Raw genomic sequence first — 15,189 nt, forward strand, 5'->3', positions numbered from 1 at the left:
GCAAATATGATTAATACAGCCAGTATGATAATAAATATGCACTTAATATTTCTTAATTTAATCTCCTGTCGATCGAAACTTTTCTAGAATGAGGGATGCGGATCAATTCGTGTTATCTTTTCTTATTAAAAAAAAGAAAAAAAAACTTCCCCAACATACAGCAAGTTAACTGATAACGAAGCAGCGTAGACGTTACAACGCATTCCAGCATGGACTGAAATATTTCCAAAATGTTCAATTTCCTTCTGCAGACCGGATCCTAGGAATGGAGGTGAGGACCAGATAAACATAAGAATCTATCTTATCTATAATAAATGACCACACTGACAAAAAAATTTCATATTATTCATCTCTTCCAGTCCATATTTGAAATAAAAAACAATGTACTCCTAGATTCTTAGGTTGTTCGGCTGAAAATACATGCTTCTGCCATTACGACCAATTTGCACATTTATCAGAAGTTTTAATATTCTCGCGCATCGAACATCTCCAGCAGTTCCGACTTTATTTAAATTCGTAAAAAAAAAACTGAAATATGCTGGAATTTGGAACTACGGTGATATGGCTGTATTGAACGATAAGCGAATGTACAACCAATAAAAAAGGAAGGGAGAAAAAGAATGCACTTAAGAATTCCGCTTTGAAAATTCGCCAATTTGAAGAAGACATCGATTGAGTTTTGCGTAAGACTATTTTCTTTACAGTTCTGGATTTTTCTATTCATCGTAAAAGCCATATATACAGCAAGAGAGACAGCGTAAAAATGCAGAAGTGTATTTAAAATTTACATCTTTGAAAAGCAGTTCTGATTGGTGATTCACAAACATCCGATCGAATTCCATCCTTTGTTGATACAGTCTCTCTCGTAATTTATTTAATGACTTTGAAGTACTGTACTTGAAATCGTGTTCCCATTTCATGGGTAATTTCAAAAAATCCATGCATTTTTCACAGCTTTGTCTTTAGAAATATTGTAACAGTTTTACAATTTTGCACGTTAAAAACATTGGAACTAGTTTTGCATAACCCAGTTTTGCCTTTAGAAAATATTGGGACCAGTTGTACAAGTTTTAAAAAGAAAGGGTTAGCGCTCCATCCGTATTAATGGTCAATTGGCTAATAAGTGATTGTATTAGGTAAAATTGCAGTCAAGAATATCCAAGTCCCATTATATCATAAGTTAAGGTACTTCTTCATGAGATGTTGTGGGGGAGAAATTATTAAAAAATATATATTATTAACTTCAATTCTTTCCATCCTACTAAAATCTCAAACACACCCCACATCACACAAATCTGACTGGAATTCACAGAAAATTCTCGATTCTAGAGTGTGTAAAGCGGGTGTTAGCAGAACATTAAAGACACACATTTATTTACAAAAAATTTACACTTTAATGAACATTATATACAGCATTTACATAACTACAGTACAATACACTATCTCTCTCTCATCAACTATTCTCAATTTACAAATTACTAACATCAGTTTGTATCGGTTGTATCTTACTTAATTTGAATCCTCGATGATTACTCAATCATTCTCTTACATTACCAATTTTTTATCTCTTATCATTTCAACTATTATCACTCTTTCTATATATTTTGTTATATCTCTTAGCTTTTAACCCATGAAATTTATTACAACTGGTATCCACTTACATCAGTAATATTTACTACAAATCAACAAATCACTGATTCCACCTTAGTTCTCTTTAGTTACTATCTTAGTCATCCCCTTTATCACCCTTTCGTTATTTCAAAATCATTTACATTCATAACAAATTATCTCAACCTTAGTAACTAACTTCCTAATACAACAGGAATGTTCTTTTTTAAAAGGCCTTAACACTCAATTCCTTACAGAGCTAGGTTACGAGTCCTTGAGTTCAGGATTCAAGAAAAAAAAAAAAAAAACAGGAAAAAAACTTACGTTCCGAAATGGCCGCTGCTTCCAATTTCCTTGCGTTCAGGCTTCCTTCGTGGCAGACGGGCTTTCTTCCATTTCTTGGGCACACTACCTTCCGATGCCAGACCAGGCTTTCCTCCATTTCTTGAGACGCTGCCTTCCGACACCGAACCAGGCTTTCTTTCTTGCACGTTTACCTTAACCTTAAACTTTAACACTGCCTATCACTGCCCTCCAATACCGGACCAGGCTTTCTTTCTTGCACGTTTTTTTTTTCTTTTTCTTCTTCATCCTGCTACCACAAGATCTCTGACTACCACAACTCTGACCACCAAAAAATCTACTTCAACCCGCGAACTCAAGTCAGATAAAGAGTGGACACTACCTCAAATTACTCCCCCCGAACTTTACTCTTTCTCTCAAGTTTGGAACGCCACCTCCAAGAACTCCAACCAATCCCCATACTGTTTAATTTTTCATTCCTTCCTATGCACAAACCAACCCTTCTCTAGAATTTTTTTTCACACGGCAGTATGACCTTTTCAAGTTTGCAGGTCACCTCCAAAACACTCATTTTCGTGTTCACACTTTTCTCTGCTAAATATGGCCAACTTGCAACATTCAGTCACCCTGACGCCGGTTTATTTTGATGCAAACACTGGACATCCACTAATTTCCTGTTTACTTTCTAGCGGTGGCTTAAATCAAAAGAGACGCTTCGTAATCCTGTTTCACGGGCCTATTGTTCTTGCCCTCAACAACCCTTTCGCGTCTGTTCTCAAATGGCACCCTCTACCTAGTGCTGCTGTTCTGTTTGCCTTCTTGTATTATTTAAATTACTTGTTTACCTTTAGCCGCTATTTCAATTCACACGCCTAAAACTGTTCATTACATAAAAATCCAATCTTCATACTTACTATCTTTACATTAATACTCAGGCATTAATACTAATTTTCACTTTCCATTGCCCTTCCTGGATATATTTTAGCAAGACAAATATTTCTATTTTAATTTTTAAGATCTACATCTTATAATGTGCTTGATGGAGATAATCGAAAGATGGAAGGTAAAATTGCACTGGAGAGGTTCTAAGGTTATTTTTGTACGGTTTTGGGCGCATCAGTAACCTAGGCCATATTGGGCTGAATATAATATGCCTGTAAATTGCGTATGTTCTGTGGTCGATTTGCTATTTGCTGGACGAAAAACCTGAGTTTCCAAAACCATGCCACCCTCGCCCGAGACCAACTAACTCAGCAGCGTTGTGAAAAAGACATAAAAATTCCTGGCATCATTGACGGGCTTCGAACTTTTCCAGCCGTTTTCCATTCAGGTCTATCTTTTCCGGCCGCGATGTGGGAAGAACAATGATTATACTAACTGTGCTACCTACGAGGACAGGTTATGTAGTAATGGGGTATGCGATGGAGGGGGAAGAGTCATCTGGAGGAAGAATTAGGAAACTTTGATAAATAAATGAGTCGATGGGATGGGATACAGTGAATATGCGAATATGAAGAGGAGGGCTGAGGAAGAGAGAGAGAGATATGGGGGGGGGAAGCTGTACACCAGGGACCATCCTTTGGCAGAATACTTATGACAATAATGTTGATCCTTTAGATAAACCCTTCGGAAAATAATATTCAGGTGAGAACTTTCCTAGATGGATATTTGGTCTTCTGTCTAATGGTTCGCTCTAAGATACCGTTTCAAACGGAAACTAGCGTCTATTGAATTCGACAAAGAGCGTTATTGAAATCCGTAAACTAAACTTAACTTTGATTTCTCCGATCGAAAAGTCTATTTTTTCATTAAGATGCTAAAACTCTCATTCTGTTTCCTATCTGAAGGACTTCATGACTCGATGGAACATATTGGTGAGAATTACTTCGTGTTTCTAGAGACCTACTGGTGAATACGAGGGTTGGTTAAAAAGTTCTGAGAACAGAGTATAAATGACATAGAATTTTGTACCTATATATATTTCTTTTCAAGGCATTTAACCTGAAGTTCAACAAATTCATTACACTAAATCTGCGAAATTATTATTACTTCAAAAACATTATTCATGTTGGACGTAAAACCATGCTTCCAAAGCTGCTTTTAGCTTGTTATCTTCTTTAAATGAGTTCCACTAAGATGAGACTTGAGGTTACTAAACAAAAATAATCACCTGGGACCAGATCCGGGCTGTCCAGGTTGGTTTAATTGTTCAAATCCACATTCATGGATTTTAGTCTGTACAATCTGGGCTTTGCGCAAGGATGCACTGTCATGGAGTAGCAAAACCCGATGACCCAGCTTTCCTCATTTTTTTTTTTTTTTTTTTGCCGAATTTCAGCTTTTACCTTTGGCATAAGGCTGGCATATTATTCCCTGTTATTGTGATTTTAGGTGTAAAGTAATCAATTAAAAACAATACTTTTGGGTTCAAGAAAATTGAGGCCAACACTTTTCCAGATAGTTGAGTTTGAAAACGTTTTCGGTGTTGGAGAGCCCTTGTACTCCCACTGCATTTAATTTAGATTCAGGATCACAAAAAAACTGAGTTCCGTCACCAGTCACCAAACAGGGATAAAAATCTGTCTGGATTTGCAAGAACTAATTTTAAATTCTTGCTAATTTTCACACATATGTTCCTCATAAGTTCTTGGAAACAAGTGCTCATCGAATTAGAGAAACGTTGGATTAAATAGCCGAAAACTTTAAATCCAATCCTGTCAAGTAGATGGTTGGTTACTTCAAACAAAATTTAAAATTTTTGCCCAATATAGACATGGGAAAATTGACATAAGTAAGTTTCCAGTTCAAGACAAACAACTCTGGGTGTCAGTCGAATTCACAAAACATTACCAAAACAGATTCTTGTCGAGAATAACCACTGTATCAATTTCTGGCGTACTCCGATTTTCTCACAGTGGCAGCGGAGTATTCAAGAAAGCAATACAACGAATTCGTTAAATCCCTCCAAAATTTCCGTGAATGAAATAAATCAATATAAGTTCCCTAATCTTAGATAAAATTAGTATTTCTTCATAACTCGATCCATTTTTCAGTTCTATGAGCCCATATCGTTAAAATTTACTACGTAAGAACATTGGTTAATTCCAGTTATTAAACCAAGAAATATACACCCAAAATAAGTTCCAAAATTTGATTAAATCTTGTCCTCTCTTCTACTACCTCGAGAATATTGGAAATAATGGCCAAGAATGATTAGAATAAGAACATAATCCACTCACACTAGAAAATATTTTCCTCATTGGCAAGTCTAGCGAGAGGCAGAAAATAAAAATTTAAAAAAATGAATAATAGGTGTTGTTTTGTTTTTGCGCCAGAGCAACTAAATTAAGAAAGCGCAGTGTATCAAACGCCCAAGTGCAAAGCTGTCACAACCACCACTTTCTGCCATAAAATGTGAAAAATATTAACTTAGACATGAACGCTACGCACACGCGTTAAAGGACCGTGTTGTAAGCTTTGGGTTGAACTTATTTTCCGTTATGCTCAAAAGGCAACTGAGGCCATCAGGTATAAGCATATATCGTATTTGTAAATTGTATAAAATTCTATGGTCGCGTGTGCGCGCGCCGCCGATGAAAAATCCAAATTTACAAGTGAAAATGTCCTACCCCTCCGCACGTAATAACAGTTTGACTCGATCCACCGAAAAATAATCGATTTCTTTCTAAGAAAGGGGAATCGAACTCAGATCTTTCATCGTGCGTGACAAATGGCGCAAATTCTGAGGATTAAATGCTTAAAAGCACGAATTGACATTAATTGACAGACCACCTTACCTCGCTATTAGTGATGAACCCATAGAGGCGTGATTCTCCATAGATTATCCATCTTCCGGGTTTAGAAATGCTAGAAGTCGTCTTATCAACAGTGTGCGAATTGTGTATCAAATCGATTCCAAGTAACAATTTCTTAACAAAGTTCATTCAGTATTAATTATTTAATGGACACATTATTATAGTTTTGTGCTAAAAATCTGACATAATAACGTTGCTCTAACAATAAAGAGTTTATTCTCCACAGTTTCAGCATTCTGGCCAAATGTGGCACTCAAGTTCATTGGCCTTTTAGTATTCTAACCTCTTACAAAAACTATGAAAAGCCATTTCATCTCGTAATCATGAGATGAATCGACTTTAATGTTTGTAACAGGTAGAAATCCAAATTATGGCTACTGAATTAAGCGTAACAGTGAAATAAGAAATATAATTATTTGTTAATTTTGCTACTTCACATAAAATAAATAAATCAATAAAGAACCAATCGGAAACAAGTAAAAAACAATAATATATAATAACCATTATAGAGCGTAATATGTAAATTTTTTTAGAAGCAATAAAGTTAAAACGAAGGCTACTGAGGAGGTGTTAAGGATGTTAATTCTAATTATAGGTATTCTCTCTTTAATAATTGAGGGAATAATGGAACGGCCTGGACCTGAATCAAGAAACTAGTTCCTGAATAATATGTACATAATGATGATATACTGTACCCAGTATGGTGAATTTGTATTATGTTCTATTAGAAAATTATTGAAGTATTTTATCAGTTCCGAACTGCGCAACCAGATGGCGGTGATATCTGACTGAAACATAAGGTCCGGTTCATCAATAATTTTCGTACACTATCTGTAAATTCAAAGCCCATACTTTTAATTGAAGTTTAAAAAAAAAATGAAGTTACTGCTACTGCCACAGAAATTAAATTTTGACTAAAAAGATCCGTTGTGTATAACAAGGTCATTATTGTTTCGCAACGTTTGCTAGTTCATCAGCGAGTTTTCAGGACCACTAAATGCGAAAAATCAGAAGTTGGTGTGTATGACTTATAGTGGACAGCAGACTCAATTTACGTGTACACTCAGAACCGCAATACATTTCAAGTCCCAACGTATCCTTGCACAGGACTTCCCAATTAGGCCTACAGTGTTTCACAAAGAGAGCAGTTCTATTAATGCTCACTAAAATAGACAGCTATATATGAGAAATCTTAACGGTTTCCCGAAGTCTAATAGAAGTATTCTTCAAGATAAACTCAGAATCGTGGATACATTTTTTCCAGCTTTCTACCAGAAATTAGTAGAAAGACATTGATAAAAATTTAAAACTGAATTTCTTATAAGACAACAGTCATAAACCATGTTCAGAGATGCATTTTTCCCATTCTGTCATATGCTTCAGAAATCTGGTCTGGCGCTCCTCAAGTTACCGTAAAAAAATTCCTGCCCTACAGTACTGGATCCTTAGATGGCTGAACAATAAACTTCGTTTTCCCCGTACAATATCCAGGCAATAGCGTTATAAAAACTTAAAAACATAGCCTCTGCAACAGATGATCAACGAGTCTGGAGTCATGCTTCTTGCAAAGTTAATTACTTCTGCAACCAATTCACCAAACCAAGCCAACATAATAGATCCCATCAACAGAGAAAACTTAATAAACCAACAGCAATCCAAATCCAAACTCTCCAGACTAAAATAAATGGACAGGATGTTCCCTAATGCATCCCTTCACCTCATAAATTATCATAACATTGATTGTAAGAGGTTGCTCAACTCTGAAGCCTACAGGAGTCTCATCATTTCCAAACAAATTATGAGAAATACAAACAGCTGCCTGCCTGCAACCCAGTACCCGGTAACTACATCCGAGAGCCAAATGTGATGTTCTGCAATATATATTTTTGATCAATATAATTCGTATTCGTTGTTAATGTATATATAAAATATGCAATGTATTTTTTATATATATATTTGTCTTCTTTGTACTGAATTTATGCCCCAAGCCTAGTGCTGTGATGGGCTTGATGTAGTTGCAATAAATGAATATTTATTTATTTATTATTATACCTCTACAGCTCGTGTTCCACGATTATTTGGCTTTCGACCTAACGAGTTGCCTTCACACAGAATCTTCTCTTAGGAGAGCTCGCTTACCGCCCTTAAATGAAGCCAACATTCGTGAATAGAAATAAAGCCCTTTGTGTGTAGTTATCATTCCGTTTCCACTGACATTTGCTTGTCGTGCTGGTCAAGACTACTTTCTGCCAGTGACTCCCAAGGCGCCGTCACTCACCGTGAACGCGTGCTAATCTAATCTTAATCCAGAGCCGGCAACCTTCGCATCAGAACATCTTCGCCAGGTAGCGCTTTTAATACTCCGCTAAACTTCACAGCCGCAACCTCTCGTGCAACACTTATTTCGGCAAAGTAGTTAAGAATATTAAACGGCGTGTCAGCCCTGTCGGGGCACGAGTCGTTTCGACGGTTTTATACGGTTTAATGCACTTTGCCAACGGCGGCGGTGACGGTAACATTCGATCGCGCGTGCATTTCTTGACGAAAACTAAGACGTGTCAACGCACAGGGTGAAAGCTAAGTCGTGTACATGTGGAATGGCACATTAGAAGTCACGTGGCGGTCATTAGCGTGAACTCCGTCTCGCCTTGTAGTGCCGATTGCAATTCTTAACTGTAAGATGTGGTGTGCCACAGAGACATCGTTTCTCTCGAACGTAAATACCACTAATATCAGCGTGATAATAAACTGCCACCACACTTTAATTTAACGCGGAGCTGATGTGTATACATTATCAAGCTCCACTTAAAATGCCACTCACTGCTTTCAGAAACCTATTTCTTCACCAGAGTAGTACAGCCGAAGAGCAGAATTTTGATTTAGAGAGGGTATTTTTCTGCCTTTGGCAATGCAGAAACTCTTATCTGTCCTATACTACACATTTAGTTTCCCAAAGTTCCATCGCAAACTCTTCAGAAACAGGGGCTCTTTATGAAAAGTTACCTCAAGGTTACCTCGCGGAGAGACACTGCAGGTAAAATTGTTCAAGGATATCTGAACAGTTAAGGGGAAAACAGCAGTAATGTATATGGGGGGTTCAAATAAAATTATATTTATCCAGAAGTAGCTCTGATAGAAAATTGATTTTTTATTGTTTGATACCTTAAAATCTCTATAGCAACCACACAAATTTTTATTTCGATCTAAGAATTCGTTTTTTTTTTTTTTTCTTTGCATCACCAAGTGAAGTGTCACAATAGACAAAGTGGAATAGAGATAAATGATTCGGTTCCTCTTTCTGCAAGAGAAAAAAACCCAAAACAATCCACGAAGAAATGGTTGTTGTTGGAAAAGACTGCGCAGGTTATAACGTTGTTTCACATTGGCATAAAAAATTCAAATGTGGAAGAACCTTAGTGCACGATGAAAAAATCCCAGGCCGCCCAGCAATTGCTGTAACAGAAGCGAATGTTGAAAAAATTGGGGCATTAATTCTGGAAGACCGCCGTATTAGTCTCAAAGAACTCGCTGCAGAGCTCCAAATTAGGGAGAACCTGTGGAGAATATCATCCATCAACAGTTGAGTTGCATATGAGTAAAGTGTCTGCTAGATGGGTTCCCAGACTTCTGACCCCTTACCAGTAGAAGGAAGGGCACAATCTGCACATTAAACGTTGTCGATGTCCAGGAAAAACTGAAATATTGCCGCATCATGCTTATTCCCCCGACATTGCACTCTCGGATTTCTTCCCCTTTCCTACCCCGAAGTCCTAATTTCTTCGTGGAAAGCAATTTGCTGCTGATTATGAGATGATTTCTGCTCTGAGTCATGGTTTGAAGGACACTCAGGGGACTTATACAAAACTGGCCTGCGGAAGTGTATCGAGAGTTGGCAAAAATGTGTCATTTCTTGCGGCGAGTATGTTTAAAAAGTTCAATACATGGTGTTTGTTTCCACCTTCTATCACAACTACTTCTGGGTGAATACAAATCTTTTTTTAATTGAACCCCGCCCCTTCGAACTTGCAACATCACTAAAGACATTATTGAAAATGGTAGAAAGGTTTATACATTCGCAATCGTCTTCAATTGCAACAGAGCCCACTTTAAAATTTATTTTAATTAAAAACGGTCAATCACAGATCTAATTAATAGAACGTCATTATCATTTGTTGCTAAAGAAGTGACAAAATGTTTATCTCGCAAACAAATTTATTTTCATTGTTCTGTAAGAAATATTTTAGACCTGCAGCTTATAATTTTTTTCCCACAAGCTCTAAATTGCATTGTGAACAAATCGTATTAGTCTGAAACTGAACTTCAAGCTATATTTCAGTGTTAACCCTCTACTCCCATTGTCTTATCGAGTGTTGTCCCATAGCAATATGGGTACAGATTCCAGTTAGGTTTATTAATGTACGCATATTTTGTCTTTAATAACTTCATTACGTGAATGCATACATTCATATTTGAAGGTAATAAAAATGAATCTATTAATAGAGCATAAAAATAAAATATGTAGAGAGTCTATGGTAGCAAAGAAACTCGCGTACTTACAGAGTTAAGGTATACGCTCAATTCACTATATCTACGAATATGAGAAACCTTTTCAAGCCAATTTCCTCACCACTCTTTCTCAGAAACTGAGCTTTTAGGAAAAGATAAAACTGATCATAAAATAGGTTATAAAAAACAACAAAATATGCCTTTAAAATCAAACCGATTCAGTTGGCTGATGTCCTAAGATTCCCAGTAGTGAGGATAACTCCCCGCTCACTATATCCGCTCACTTTTTATAATGGAAAAAGACAAAAAACGTATACACTACTGTTTCTGGAAACAAACAAGAGCATTTCGATAAAATATCAGAGCCGGTCCATCCAAAAAACCGATTCCTTAAACAACCTTCGTCGAAACTGCAATATTCCTTCACCGTCGTTAATATAAAATGAGCAAAATGGAGATCCAGTCAGATCCGACGGGAAATCCTTTCTTACTTTCAGCTAATGCAATCTACACTAAAATACCCATTAGAGCAAATCTGAGTGTCCACTTAGAAGTGTGCATATTGGAAACATCCCTCTTTCGAATGTGTGTGTGGAGTCCGCAATTTATTCAACTGAAGACACAACTGGGATTTACGTTTTATCCATCTGCACACCAGAATACTTACGCGGTGAGGATATTTTGCAATGGCTCTTTCAGATTTGAATGTAAAAGGGTCTTTTACAGATAAAATGTCAGTTTTCTCCCATTACATTTAAAAACAAACTACTGATGGAAACGAGCCAATCCGTGTAGGGTTTCATACCACACAATCAGCGAAAGTAAAAAGTGGCAGAGTTTATTTAAAAATTGTCGTATTCTAAAATTAAAATAAATCAACCGATTCTCGACTCGATTACAATTTAAACTGAATGAACACAATTACCATTCACGCATTGCTCGTAGCTAACTCGAATTTGGTAAAGAAACTAACCATGAGTGAATTTATTATCATTACCGCATTTGATACTTTTTTTTTTTAAATGAAACGGTACTGTGAAAGAATACGCAAGAATTCAGATGTACTTTAAAGTTTTAATTAACCTTAAATTAAAGTGGCTTAATTGACAGTGAAAAAAAGACGCCCCAGCATCGAGAATCACATCTGTTTCTTGCCTTCCAGCGCAACTCAAGGGCCAGAAATCCTTGCTCTGTATGTAGCAGTGTTCTGCCCTATGCAACTCCAGCGACAGAGAAAATAAAATTTTAGAACTCTATTTCTGTACCTATTAAATATTGAGAATTTAATTAGTACACAACTGCTCTTACACAGCGCTAGGAAAAGTTATGATTCTCCAGTCAATAAAGGACAGAAATCTAAGATAATTGCTTTTGTGTGAATTATAATCACTCCCTAATTCATTGTAACTTTCCTATTATACACATGTGAAAAAAAGTAAATCTTTAGCTATTTCACCACCTGTGACTTATTATCAGCAGTCTTTTGATGGTAATTAGTGCTTTGGTACTGCAACTGGCAAAATGATATAAAATTCGACATGAAATATATTTATAACAGCATGGAAGCTGAAAACATTAAGTAACTGCTTCTGCATTTGTAACGAATATACATGCATGAAAGAGATGTTGCTTGGTTTAATGTCCGGCTATAAACATTTATTGCTCTTTCTAATCGTTCATTAACTTACTTTAGTTAATTTACCCAGTTTGTTTAGGTACTGCTGCTATAAACACATTTGGAGCCCATCCTTCGAAGTTCTGAGGTCTTACAGATACAAACTTACTGCTCAATTCACTCACATTACTAAATAGTCCTTTCGGGTTGGAAAGTCAAAACATAATTGTTCTTTTAGTCACCAACCACATGGAATGAAATAAGATAGCAGTACATTTATTAAAATTCTCTAAAAATAATTACTGGATCTAAATTGAAATAGTGCGTAAAATAGGGCATTAAATGTGATAAAAATGGTAAAGACGATAAAATCACAAAATATTTCAGAATTATTCTTCAGCCTGAAGTAATTAAAATTTTGGGTAACATATTAAGACTCCAAAAATAGCCATACCTACAGAGTATCACGCTGTGTCACGCCGGAACACGTGTAAATTTACATATGTGAATATAGTTCTGACACGTTTATGCGAATGCATCCACTACCGTCTGGGAGCTGTAACATATTTGGTAACACGTTAAATGGGTCTTTCTGGACCACTATACCATTTATGGCTGGTAGATAAGCATACCTTGATCACGACTGAAGTTATTTGGACTATATTTCATATATTACATATCTAGCTACTTTCTTTGGTAACAATCATGCTCCGTGTCTATAATCCTGACTATATCCGGATTATAATGTGAGCTAACGCCACGTATTAACGTTTTCCGGACACAAGACAGTCATTAACCACACGCTAGTTCTTCAAACCCGTTATGTAAACAACTGTTCGTTTTGTTATTTCAACCCTGTTAATCATTCACTGAATATCAGCATCGTATATGATAGCATATATCTGTCCTGAAAATATAAGGAAAGAAAGGAATCCTCCGATTAGATGTTATAAATTTTAATTTAACCCAAGAAGCTACCCACATCGAATTCAATAATTGTTCCGAATCCTGATAAAAATAACGATTGTGCTTGGATGACAGAGTACATATGTAGTTCCAGGAAGGAGAGTGAGAACTTCGGAACAGACAGTAAAGGACTGTCTGGAAAAGTATGATAACTTCAGTAGGAGAGTCACACTTCACAAGGTTGGCAGAGGCCCATTCAAACTCTTCTGTTCTCTCATCCTTTTGTGGTTAAAATGCTTCAAGGTTTAACTGGCAAGTCATGCGTCTGGAATGATTTCAGCAATCCTCGACTTTCAAATACTTCAGACCAAGATCTTTCAACATTATTCAGTTTTGATATCTTAGCGTTCCAAATCCTGATAAAAATAACGATTGTGCTTGGATGACAGAGTACATATGTAGTTCCAGGAAGGAGAGTGAGAACTTCGGAACAGACAGTAAAGGACTGTCTGGAAAAGTATGATAACTTCAGTAGGAGAGTCACACTTCACAAGGTTGGCAGAGGCCCATTCAAACTCTTCTGTTCTCTCATCCTTTTGTGGTTAAAATGCTTCAAGGTTTAACTGGCAAGTCATGCGTCTGGAATGATTTCAGCAATCCTCGACTTTCAAATACTTCAGACCAAGATCTTTCAACATTATTCAGTTTTGATATCTTAGCGTTCCAATACTCAGATTCTGTTTTGATAACAAATATAAGAGTTCCGTCAACGTGATAATCAAGCTTGACCCATCTTTCAATAGTACTGTAGTTGTATATTAGTTCAATAACCAGAATTTACTTCAATAGTGTACTTTTCCATATTAAACAATGACTCATTCAGAAAGCATAGTAAATACACCAACTCCACTGCTTTCTGCACTGAGCACTCTCTCACTTACTACTTCCCATCTGTATTTGGTGGCTCCAATTCCAAAAATTTCATTATCATATTAAACACCAGTTCTGTTCCTCGTGAGAACAGAGATAAAAGGATAGAGAACAAAGAACTAATTGGCTACGTTCACTTATTGGCTAATGTAGGACTAATTACTCATTATCTGCTGTCAGTACATCATCTGTCGCTGGGTGCAGAGTATGTAGGGGTAGGTAGGAGGGAGGGGTTTGCAGGAGCGGAGGTTATAATGTACACCATTTATCTCAGCCTCTAGTTATTCTGTTCTGTCTTTGATGAACACATAGCAAAGCCTCTCAAGCGACACGACAGCGTTGGGAGGCTCGAGAATAGCGATCGGAAGTGTCGCAAGCTGAGCGGATGGAAACGGAAATTAGATGTCAGAAAATTCTCATTTTTAGATTATCGCCGCCAGCGTGAATTCAGATGTAAAGTCCAATATCTTCGTATCGGAGTGCGTTTCTTTACTTCAGAGAGAAAACAGCTGCAGAAATTATCATCACCTTCATACCAATCAGATTAACCGGAAGAGGAAGGAAGAAAGACTCTTTGGTGATGTTGTAATTGACGATAATGAGGAAAATCAACAATTAGCTGAGAAGCATTTTTATATATTTAACTCGGTAATGACATTATCAGATATTCGCTGCAAGCTCCTTTATAACGGACACTCCTGGAACGTGTGAAATTGCTAATCCAAAGAGGGATGCTTAGCACTCCACGCTACAAGTTCGCTAATTTCGTGCGAAATGCTTTTATATATCATTTTTCACTGCGCAAATGTATTAAATCATCCATTCCTCGAGAGCCTAATAGACTGACATTTTATGACAAGTTTAATTTCTTTAACACTTAATTTATTTCTTCTTTCTGTTATAATCATGGCTTGCTGATATAAAAGAGGTTTTTTTTTCCCATTCTAACCCATAAAATTATTCCGGTTCGGTCATCATATTTATTATTTGTTTGTTAAAAAATACTTTATTGAGAATAGCAATATATTATATTTTAAAATAAATATAATTTATTGCTATTCTCAATAAAGTATTAAAAGAGTTTTATTTTAAATTTTCGTTTTTGCTAATTAATCATTCCAATATATAAAATAGTCAGGCTTGCCTGTCCAGCTAACAATAATAAAATGAAGTTCAGTAATTGATTTGTATTTTAACAGAATTTTTATTAATTAAATTTTCAGTTGCTGTTGTATTTGGAGGTGACGCAGCTTAAATGGGGTGTCTTAGCTCTTCACTCCAGTAAATCGCTTGTACCATATGATCTGCTATCATAAATGCTTTCCTGGACACTCGTATCTACTCGAAGCATATCTGATACAGCCATTAACCGATCCCCGAGGCAAAAGTACATCCGTTTCCACGGAGAGGCTCCCGAAATATTGATAAAAGTCAGCAATTCTTCACTTATCATGAGCTGAAGAATTTTAGGAGATATTGGAAAAATATAAAAAAAACAACTGCTAT

Source organism: Mastigoproctus giganteus, chromosome 5, assembly GCF_048544385.1.
Source record: "Mastigoproctus giganteus isolate SK-2022 chromosome 5, ASM4854438v1, whole genome shotgun sequence".
Lineage (NCBI taxonomy): Eukaryota > Metazoa > Arthropoda > Arachnida > Uropygi > Thelyphonidae > Mastigoproctus > Mastigoproctus giganteus.